The sequence below is a fragment of the Bacillus rossius genome, chromosome 13 (assembly GCF_032445375.1).
Source record: "Bacillus rossius redtenbacheri isolate Brsri chromosome 13, Brsri_v3, whole genome shotgun sequence".
In the NCBI taxonomy this organism is placed as follows: Eukaryota; Metazoa; Arthropoda; class Insecta; order Phasmatodea; family Bacillidae; genus Bacillus; species Bacillus rossius.
The window spans coordinates 38,894,388-38,906,905 of record NC_086340.1 but is presented as its reverse complement, the minus strand read 5'-3'; positions in this window follow the sequence as shown (position 1 = coordinate 38,906,905).

The following is a 12,518-nucleotide window of genomic DNA, read 5'->3' as shown; positions in this document are numbered from 1 at the left end:
GTGAGAGAGTTCTGCCTGTAGACTTTGGAAGCGAAGAGCAGTCGCATTAGCTAGTAAATAATGTGTGTTCATTTGCATTGCCCCTGCTGTCTGCACTGTCAAAAACTACATAAAATTATGAATTTTTAAACTCTGAACACACAATAAACGAAAGGCTCCGTGTAGTTCCGGAATTGTTTTCCCTGTTCTGAGCCTTCTTTTAACCAGGGTAAACATAATGATCGCAAGTTTAATTGGCTTTTGGTTTAAGACCTCTTGCGAAGAAATAATGATGTGTCCGAGGTTTTGGGCATCTACTATTGCAGCCATTGTCAAGGACGATAAATACTAAAAGCCTGGTCTTCTGACCAAGTATGGAGTGGCCATTAAATAAAGTGCCAGTTTCAATGGTAAATTAAAACAGTTTAATTTAGACTATTTACAACAAATTATATCTCTTATTGAAGGTAAACTAACCTGGTTTTGTTTACAAATGTTCAATATGTGCACCTTTAGTACAAAATTCTTCCCACACTTTGGTTAAGAAGTCCGGAGTAATGGAAGCAATAGCCTCTTCAATTCTGTGCCTCAAATCTGGAAAATCATTGGGTAGCGGCGGAACGTAGACACGAATTTTTATAAAGCTCCAAAGGAAAAAAAATCGGACAGTGTTACGTTAGGTGAACGTGTAGGCCAGGGAAAAATATCTCTGTCATCTCGAATAGTCTATCCATCGGCGGATGTTTTTTTTTGCCCCATGGGGGATCACAGTGATGTATTAAAGGTGTTACTGAAACTGGAGCTTCCTGATGATCCCTGGGAAGATAGTGACCTTAAAATAATAATAAACATGCAAGTAAGATGACAGCAACAGAAAATATTGGTTACATGTCATGGGATGATCCTAACATATTAGTCAACAGGTTGAGAGGGGATTGTGGTGCTCGATGTCAAGATGGCGAAATTCAAGATGGCGATGAAGGTCAAAGTCAAGAATAAATGCCAATGTCAAAGGTTCTATGTCAAGGTCAAAGGTGAAGGTAAATGTCACCATAAAACGTTAATGTCAATGTCATTGTTCAAGGTCAATGTCAAAATTCAAGGTCATCCAAGATGGCCGCCGTGTAATCACAATACAAGATGGCGGATATTGGCTCCAGCTCCAGCTCTAAGCCCCAGTTTCAGAAGCCCCTCTTGAATACTACCGATCACAATTGAACTTTAAACGAAACAGACGTTGAACTTAAATAACCGATTCACTCTTAGCAAAATGGTAAAAAAAAAAAAAAAAGGATTTATGGTCTTCAGTCACCATTTTGCGTAGTTGTAATGCTGCAAGCGTGAAAACAACAAAGCAGTACTCGCGCATGCTCATATCTAAAACTCTTTGAGATCTTGAACCAACACTTTACAATGCTTACAGTTAATAATTAAATACTTATAACTGGAACATGTTTTAAGGACACACTGTTTTAAGTAGGGTCTTTCTCAGCCGAGATGTGATAAACCCCTGCGATAAGCCGTAGAGTTATAGAATTCCTACCGTGTTCGACCGTGTTATCAATTTTGTGTCGTCCAGACTGGTTGTACTTTAGTATTTTACTTCTCTGTAAAACTGTCTTCGTCGTCATCAGCCCTCTGTGATCATGCTTTAAATTATTAATGCAAAGGTAATTTTGATTTAGTACAATTTCTTGTACATACTCAATTGCAATTTTTCGCGCTTTGTCATGGGAAAAATTCACAAATGCATAATAAGAAACAATAATTGTAAATATCAAATTCAGGTTCATCGTTGGGTTTGTGTGTTTGACATCAGTTGATCTAGGCTTTTTTTCTGAGAGTTTCAGTGTTAATTAATTTATTTTGCATTTTGAATTTTTTTCCCATGACAAACAAGAAAATGTATTAAATCACTATGGTCGTAATGTGCCGCAATTTCTGAATAATTATTTCTCCACGGAAATTTCTGAGTTGACTAAACATGTACCTATATTTGACATCAATTGATATTCGCTTGTCCTCAGTGTATTTCCGTATTCAGCTTTGGTGTTCATTCAAAGGGTTTTATTTTATTTTATTTTTTTTAGGACAACCGATGTAAGAAATCTTAGGTCATAGACAATTGGGCACACAGAGTTTGGGGCCATTTTAGAATGTAAAAAAAATGGATGTAAACATCAATATGTAGTTTTATTTATTGCCTCTAATGGCTACTACGGTTACCTTCATACACATATAATATAGGTGAAATGATAATTTTTTTGAGAATTTGGTTACGTTAATGAAAGTGGTTTCTTCCGGAGTTTCGTGGCCCTTCATCAAGCAGGGAGCTCTGGACTCACGCCCCAAGTGCCCTTATGGTGAAAAAAAGGGAACCACCAGAGAAACCAAGTAGAAACAAGGTTCCTCGTTGCAAGAAGCAGTCGAAGAACAAGTACACGGGGACTCTGACCTCGCGTTAGCAGCCAAGCGTTACAACAACAATAACAACAACAATAACAACCCAGCCAGGGGAGGTCCCTCGTTAGGTTGCTGACTCACGGGGTTGAATTAATTATGTGGGACGTGACGGGGCTGCTTTTAATTAATTCCCCACGCGCGGTTCCCCCCCCCCCTAGTTGTTCATCCAACTCCTCCTCTATTCACGCCATAACCCGTTCCCTATCGGCCAATCGGGACCGTCTGCTAGGAGGTGCCGGCGTCGACAGCGGCACGAACTGCGCGCCCGTTGTTTTCGCCGCAGCCTGCGAAGACGAGGGGTGCTGGACGATGGCGGAGGGGGGGGGGGGGGAGGTGATAAGTGGAGGAACAAAGTCAGAGTCGATTCGGAGCGCACCGCGGCCCTGCCTGGACGTACAGTCAGTGTCATACAACTCGCCTCGCATTTCACAGCTCTCTGAAACCATGGAACAGCACCTGCTAGTGGTGCCCATACAACTCGCCTCGCATTTCACAGCTCTCTGAAACCATGGAACAGCACCCGCTAGTGGTGCCCATTTACTGAATCATTTTCACTTGCAAAGCAACACATGACGTTTGTTTACGAACTTTCACGACAATCACTAGAAGTTTTTTTTTTTTTTGCAAATACTGTTGTCAGGCCATCAGAAGGTTATGTAGACCTCTGGAGTTGGAAATTGTCAGGAGACATGTTGTGACGTAATTGGAGTCACTTTTTTGAAGTGAAACTTCTTTGCTGAGAAGGCAACAATTTCCGAGCGTTACGAAAAATCCGATCTCAAGAAAGTAATAATATTAGGTACGTGGTGGGGGAACCGGTAGATGACGAGACTGCAGTTGAGAGGTAGAAATTATTAAGCATACTTGCACACTTGAATACTTACACAATTACATGCTTTCACCCTCGCGTACATGCGTAATAGCATAATTTAGCGCTTGCACACTTGCGTATATATATATTTGATCTGTTACCTCAGCCAAAGATTATTATGTTTCCTATACCAATAATATAATAAACTAGAAGATCTGCTTCTGTCGTGCATGGACTCCAACCACACACTTTTTTTTACTTCACCATCGTCATAAGTATTGTCACTACCTAACATTGCGGAAATGGTGCTTGGTCACGTCGTATGATGGTTAGTAAGTATGCTTTAGAATCTGTGGCGTTAAACTCTTTTAGCCTTAAATATGCAAATGTGCAAGGAAAACATATTTTTGTAGAAATTGACGTTAAATATTTAATCAAAGACACAGGAAAATATGACATTATTTTTTCGTTGTTGTGAAAAATTTATAAGGTTTGTTACAAAATTGCAACAGAAGGCACTAAAGGAAAATAATAATTCTATATTTTTAGATTAATACATTTAATTATTTACTGTTTGTAAGCATACATTATAAAAGTCAAATAGCATAAAAATATCTTACAAATTCAAAGAGCACAAATAAATCACCTATTTATAAATCTTAAAATGACATCACCTGCACAACAACTTAATTTTTTTAGAAATGCTAATGTAATTATACTTTTTATACGATCAACATGTTATAAATGCAGTCGCTTACTTTAAATTGTTACGGTCATTAAATATAGTTTCCACAGTGCAAATTTTACACTTCAGCCAATGTTTTGGGCGTCTAAAAATATGGCACAGCAATTAGCTGAGTAAAAATAAAGGGCTTCACATACTGACCATGTAATTATCAGACGTGTCCACCCCCTGCGTAGATCGTTTTCACACTGTTGAAAATTTTCACTTTAAATTTACAAAGAACCCTGGTTACAAAATATCCAGGGATCTTTTGTAGATCTACTGTCATCTTAGTATATTTACGGGCACTAATTCACTTACCTTGAACATGAACCCACAAAAATAATCGTGGTACTCTAATAAAATAAAATAAAACGGGTTCATTCAGCAGCAAAAACACTTCTTTTTTCCCCTACGTGTGTGTTTGCATTGTTCACAACGAAACACATAACATTAGATTTGGTATTTTCTGTAATTTTCTACGAATATTAATTTACCTGGAATTACGAAAAACTTTTTATATTCTTGACCTGCTTTCTTCGTTAAAAAGTCCGTAAATTTACTGAATTTTCTAACATTGTGCTTCTTTCAAGAACTTTTAAATTTGTAATGCTATTTTTATTTTGTAAATGGAACAGAAATATTCATGTCAGAATACGGATATTTGTAAATGTACCTCCAATAGTTAAAATTATTTGTTAACCGTTCCCTGAATAGCTTTCCAGTATTAACTGCATACATTAATAAGCATAATAAACCAAATGTCCAATTATTAAATATTCGATAATCTTGTTCATGGTTTCAAAAAAAAATATTCTTGAATGAAACATGAAATTAAATACACAAATATGCACAAATTTTTGTATGAAATATTTAGTATTATCTTGAAAAACGTTTTTTTTCTCATTTATGCAAAAATACGCATAGCTATGTGCTGTAAAAATTTGTAATATGTTTCTTGTAGTATTTCACACTATTTATTGGGAACAGTTTTTCAAAGTCCACAGTAGACGGGCACATGGGGGCAATCGAAACCCAGGGAAATTAGGGATAAAGGCATCTGACATGACTTACTGTTGAAATCTGTCCCCGGCATTCGGCTGGAGTGATTTCGAGGGAAACTTCGAGACGAAGAAATCGAAACTGTGTAGCCATGGTTCGAACCCAGGACACCAGAATCAGATCCAGTCCCCTGCCCACTGCGTCAAGCACTCGGTCTTTATGGATGTAAAATAAGTTTCTGTTTGAAATAAAATAAAATTCTCGGAGTCCTTCCTAAGATCTGTTTTCGTTTTTTGATACAAAAAATCCGCCGTACACGAAAATTAAATTATTAGAACCGAGTATTTATATTCCTGCGTAAATAATTCAAAATATCTAATGGCAAAAAACATAAATTTATGATCATCAAAATAAATTTTTTTAATATTTTGGAATCAGGTAAAGTTTTGCTTTAATTTTTTTCAGGATATTGCACATACATACATTTAAAATATTAAAAAATAAGTATGAACAATGTTTTTTTTAGTCTCTTCATAATGGAAAAAAAAATTTTCTTCGAAATTTAGTTGTAAAATGAAAAGAAACATAAAATTAAATAACAGTTCAATTATTTGCATTAAAAATGTTTTGTTCAAGATATCTTACTGGTTATTTGAGCCACTTTATAAACTTCTTAATAAGAATATAAGGAAATTGAAATGGAATAAATACAAGACATTTGTAAGTATTGTTGGCAATTTAATGTATATAATTTAAAATTACTTCAGGCAAACCATTGAAATGTTTAAAATTGAATCGCTTTGTTGATTACCTGTTTGTAGAATTGTAAAAATTGTAGTGTATTTTATTCAAAGGATCAGATTTAGGATAACTTTAGAAGCAAGAATTTCTGACACAAATTGAAATATTTTAATAAATGCATCTAATTTAATATAGCAAAGAATACTGACGGCTTGAGTTGTCTATTGTCTATATAAATTGAATTATAAATAACACCCTACCACGATTTTTTGTTTGTTCTTAAGTAAACTAAGAACGTTAAAGATGCATGCAGTTTTGTAGCACTTTATTGTACCACAGGGTTTATAAAACCTTTGTTGCTAAGGGCAGTTAAGTTATAAACTATGTAACCATAAGCTAAAATTAAGTTAATTGTATAGTAAAATAACATTACTACAAGGTACGTCTCAACATAAGAAATTTGGGTATTTTTAGCATATCCAAAGATAATATTTTAATTTAAACTCGAAGGTACTAAGCTTTATGCATCTTTTAAATACTGGCATTATTAGGTGCAATTTTTTTGAGATCTTTCTCTTATATGACAAATTTTAACTATCGATTATAGATTAAATCTTAATATCCTCAAATACGAATCCCAAATTATATTCTTAAATGTGTACGTTTAATTAGAATATAGAACTAAAAGACAGGAATAAAATAATTGATTATGAAAACACTAACTTTTGTTTGAAAATATACAAACTAATTTTTTCCTTTAATTTTTAAACAAAATTGAAGGAAAAAAATATTTTTACCACTAAATTTTTTTGCGGGATAAAAATAATTTTAAAAGCATTTTGGCTGATGACTAAACCAATATTTCTTTTGTACATTCTGTACAGAATATAATGTATTCCAGGTGGGAAACATAGGTTCTAGCGTTGGGTTGCCAAAATTCATTACCTTAAATATTTTCTCAAAGTTTTTAACTTTTTAATAATTTTTTTATACACATTCAAAGGTTTAAGGATAAATGTTTAATTACAACGTACGTAACCATTGTATTTAGTAACCAAATAAGAGGTGTGGTAGCGGCAATGTGAACTAAGGCTATTGAGAAACGGTTCCATGATATGTGTATATTTTTTCATTAAAAAGTTTCATTAATGTTTGGTTGATTCAGCGAAATTCCGCCGCCTGTTACACACCACCCAGTCAGCTGGAGTGACCGGTTGTTGGCCTATGCGTTAGGCGTTCTCGTAACACTTACCTGCAGCGATGTAACCCTGGTGGCCGACCTACCAGGCTCTTCCAGCTGTCCCAAACACTTCACTCTGCCACAGTGTTTCATGCAGCCTACATATGGCAATCTTGCCTGTTACTTAGTCTAACAGTTCTATTATTTTTAAAGCTATGAACACAAACACTTTTTTTTCTTAAATAATTTACATAAATTTAAAACAATTTTTTTTTACGATAGGAGGACCGTAGTGATTAAGATTTTTTGTTAGCATATCCTTGTTAAAAAAAAAACTTTAAGTCAATTTTCAAACTCAATTATTTGCATGAAGTCTCATTTTATGTCAAGATTTAACGTGGGGTGTGCATTAAATTTACTTATCACTAAACACAGTAGTTCTACAAATGTTTTTAATTTGACATCGTGTCAAATACACGTACGCCTAACACATGTGCTACCCAACAATAATACAGTATTGCAGAAACGTTCACGAAAGTTTAAAGTAAATAATTCTTTGCTTCTGCATAACGTTTTTTAACTACGTTACTCTCAGCCCTCAGAAAATAAACGTGATAGGATTATGGATTCATTTATTAAAGCATTAAAATTTATTTAAACATGTAAAAATACTAAATAATCAACAGTGGCCAATCGAACAATTATAATTAAATATTCTACAAAAGTGTTTCATTATTATTAACAATTTTTTTGCGAAGGTGGTTGAGTGGGCAGATAAATCACCTCCCACTACAGCAACCCGGGTTCGATTCCCAGCTGGGTCCAATCCCGATTTTTTTAAGTTGGAAACGTGGCAGACGTTTCCATGAGCATGTCATATTTTCCTGCAATTTCCTTTTTTTCCGCCTCGTTATTTCGTAAACAATCCAATCTCATCCCCTTCCTTCTCAACATCTCTAATGACAAATACAGATGTAGACAATATATTAAGCCCATTCCTTCAGTCATTCGTTCGTTGTTGTGTAAGTTTAAGTGTGGTAGAAACAAAGATACTGGAGGATTCCAGATGAAGCATGTGCTAGCGAAAGCGAAGCCAAGCCAACAGGTACATACGTTGCCAGGCAACTAACGCACTTCTTCTGTTCCCAAACACGGTGACCATTTGGATGTACCGAATGATTTCATATGGAATTTAAGAAATACGGGCGTTTAAAATAAAATGGCGCAACAGCTGCGTATCTCGCCCTCTCGCCGCGGCTTTGTGCTACTCCTAAAGACAACGGCTCTCGTAAGGGTGGTTTTCTAGTCAGTCTGTAATTTTAAGGTGGCTGCCTGCGCGCGTGGGCGCTAAGGTCGAAACTGGCTCGCGCATCGCACTCCTCTTTGCCCCTACGTTCCAGGCACACAGCTGGCCTACAGTTTTCCTTAACATTTGATAATGGAAAATTGAATATACAGGATCCCTGCGCGTCCCTATTCCACTTAGAATAATACTGTATGTTGAATTTTTCATACCTGGAAATATCTGTGAAAACATTCGTTTTAGCCTTTGTCACTATTAAAAAAAATACATGTTGTAGGTGAGACCATGGAACGAGACTTGTGTAGACATTAATGTAATGGCTCTTAAGTACTATTCTTGATCAGGCACTTTTAATAAAACTTGAGCAGTTTGAAAATCGTGCGTAAACACCTGGAGCACTGAACGTTGTTTGGCGACCGTAGCCAGACGGTCATCTTAAATCGCTACAAGATATTTAAAAAAAGTAAAAGAAGTAACTTAACAATAAATAAAAAAGTTATAAATATGACAGAAAAAACATTTATACACAGCTTGTATGCATGAGAACGCTATGCAAGCTCCTTTCGTTCGTGAATTGTCATCTACATACTATGTACTCGTTCGTTACCTTAATTGTTGAAGTGAAACGTCTTTGGGCGCAATGAGAGTAAAATTTCAAGGCCAAATTTTAATGTAATTGTTTCGTGAAAGATTGTTGTGAAACGTTTTTGACACGAAAAGGACAGAGTACAGGTAATTGGGAAAAGATACATATATATATATATGTGTATATATATGTATATATATATGTATATATACACATATATATATATATATATTTGTATGTATAAATATATATGTATATATATAGAGCACTATGTTATATACGTTGCTGGGTTCGTTTTGGTTCTCCTCTTTGTGCAATCATTTGTCTCCCACCTAAAAAAATGAGAGAGATAGATGAAAGAAAAGAAAGAATAAGACAGTGAGTGTGCGCATGCGCTTGTTTTATACAATAATATAGGTATCCTGTTGTACAGTCAGCTGTGACTGACTGCCTTGAATTTTATATTTGCTTCCAGCGCTCTCGCGTTCCTCCTTGTTCAACCAGCAGCGTAGAGGGCGCTGTTTGAGACAGTCCCTGCATTTCCCGCATAGATAGCGCTACCTTTTATGAATTTTATATTTCGTTCAGAGATTAGACGTGTTCCAAATGGCAGAATTGATTGATGAAACAGTAACACGCGCAGTTTTTCTTCATGGTGTGATTATTTCGTCAGTAAATAATATCAATTATTAATTGATCATTTTTTTGATAGATAATTATTGATATCCTGAGAAGTTATTTGGAAGTGAGTAACAATTTTGTTAATTCGTGTTTATTAATTTCTTTTGATTGTACTAAAATTACTAATAAATACAAAAAGTTAGGATTCTCAAATACTTGAAAATGAAATAAAGGTCTAAAACCCCGATCTGTGTTATATTATAGAAAATTTTCTTCTTTCTGCTGTTTTACCCCTTACGATATAGTTATGAGGTAAAGTTTTAATTGTGAAAGAAGTTTCACTTCTATCACGTTTTCTGAGTTACACGCGCTCGTTTTTATTTTTCGATATTCTTCATGAACAGGCGATGCGACATTCCGACCTTAGGCCCTTGCTGCCGGCAACGCGGATGAAAACATAACCGCTGGGAAATCGCGCCTGTTCATCGATCTGAAGTGCCTGACGGGTTTCCCTAATGAGAGACAACAGCTTGTTACGATTCTGAAAACGTTAGGCAAAGGGAAGGCGAGGAGGGGGTGAGGGGGAAACGAAGCAGAATTATTATTACACTGTCTCCCCTCTCCCCACATTTTTTTTTACGCCTTTCACCACCACGGCGTCACTGCCCCTCCAATGCCCCTTTCAACCATTCCTGGAGATGTAGATAGCAACTGTGAGGCAAGGCCCGAGTGACAATCAACCACCACTTTTTATATAAGTAAGACTTGCTTACTGCCGGTAGGGTAGACGACTCACAATATCGCAAACAGAAATGTAACCCTTAGGTTTAGGGCGCTCGATGTTGTAGAAGCGTCACTTTGTGACGCTACGGTGCTGCATTTTTCGTTAACAATTTTCGAGCTGTAGAAACGACATAAATATGAGACTCTCAGGGGTTTGGGGAAAACATTTTTTTTATTTATACCAAAAAAAAACTATTTTCAAGACGAAGGCTACAAACGAATGGTTAGTACTAAACTCTGAACCAAACGACTTTCTGCTTTCTTAAATGCTATGACTGACATAAAAAGTAGCTTTTGAATTCATAAAAAAACATGAAATAAGTATTTGATATGTTGAAAATACCTTTATATATACCCTTAAAATGATTTTCAATCACACGAAATATTATAAGCAAGATAATTTTGAAAACTACACCCCTAAAAATCACTCTGTCCATTCTTAGAATGTACTGAATACATAAGTAGCAACTAGTGTATAAAAAAAGATGCATTAATTACATGCGTTTCGTATCTTTGTGTACCCTATAAAATTTCCTATTCCTATCGGTGAAGTTTCACCTCTAACGCGCGTGGCGACTAGGCAACGGTGTGTGTTGGTGCGAACAGTGATCGCCAGACGAGTGTCTGATTGGTTGCTGTGAGAGGTCACGACGCTCGCTGATTGGATAAACACAACCTGTCAGCCGCACGACTTCTACGCAGAACACTGGCATTACATCACGTCCACCCGTCCAAGCAAGCGAAAAAAAATTATAGCTTCAGATTTAGAGGACACTCACAGAAAAAAAAAATTCTGCACATTTAAAAAGATTCTTTTGGAAACCAGTTGCCAACAATATGTTTTAATACTACAAGAAATATATTGCAACTAAGTACAACACATGGCTATGGTTATTTTTACAAATATAAAATACTTTTTTTCATCAATGTTTCGTTTAAACATATTTTTTATACCATGCAAAAGGTATTTTGACTTTATTTTGTTGTATTATGCATATTTATGTGTGCAGTTAATACTGGAAAGCTATTCAGAGAACGTTGTAACTATTGGAGGCACTGGGACGACAAAAAGCATAAATGCCCGAGTTACGAGTCCTAACCCAGTAATACTTTGAACATCTTTTTGTAGTGTGACAGTTGTTTTCATGTAAATGTACCAATTTACAAATCTCTGTCATTTATATGAAGATTTCTGTTCCATTTACAAAATTTTACACTGTGTGTCAAGTAGATTTTCTCAAATAGGCCTATTTGACTAACTCTTCTTAAAAGTAGCTGTGAAAGTTCTTTAATCCGGCTAGTTCAGGACCATTGTCATACTGGATTAGTTTTTTTGCTGGCTTATTGAACGCAAACATAGTTTTAACAGGAATACAACAACAAAACCAATTTACCGACAAAAGTGTTAAAATTTTGTAAAAAGTGGTTATGTAGAATTAAATATCCCTTTCGGCACAGCCTACAGGCGTAGGGAGATTTCGAAGTACCTATTTATTCTCTAAATATTTTGAAAACTTCTATAATCTTTTAGAAAATTTTAAGAACTAAATGATAACATATTGTTACGATTTTATAATTGTGGGAGAACTGGGTTCGTAATGAATAGCTCAGTGAAGTTTTATTAAAGTTTTATTGAATACAAATATTTACATTAATAAATAATCTTACTTAAAAAAATGCCTAATCACTAATTACTCGTACTTAAAAATGTTTATTCGCAAGTCACTCAGTGTCTTGTCAAGTTCCGCAGTTCGCACTCCTCACTGGAGCCAGGCTCAACAGTGGTTCGCCCCTCACCTCGCGCCTGGCCACACACACAGTCTCCGCCGTCGAGCCATTCTCGAGGGGGTCTCTCACCCTCTTCGTCGATGTCGCACTTCCCTTCGCTCTCCGAACTGTCGCGGCACTCACTTGTCTTCACCGTAGCGGCACTCACTTGTCTTCACCGTATTGAGGATTTGATAGTATACCTATTTTAAAAAGAAAACATTTTTTTCCATCAAACATTGTTATTTCCACCTCTTGCAGTAATGGTTCAGTAAACAAAAATTCTTTTAAAAATATTTTTAGACATTATTTAGACAGTTAAACATAGATAATAATGGATTAGATAGTGTACACGGTAGGAAAGTTTTATTTATTTATATATTTATTCCACCTGTAGGTTTTTCAACCCCTTGCAATAATCGTTTGTATAATCAAAAATTGTTTCAGACTTTTTTTTGAATTTTTTTTAATAATTTGAAACAATTTGAACGTTTTTCATAGTGTGCCTAATAAGGGAGATATATAAATTTTTTTTTTGTTATTCAACCCCGGTTTATT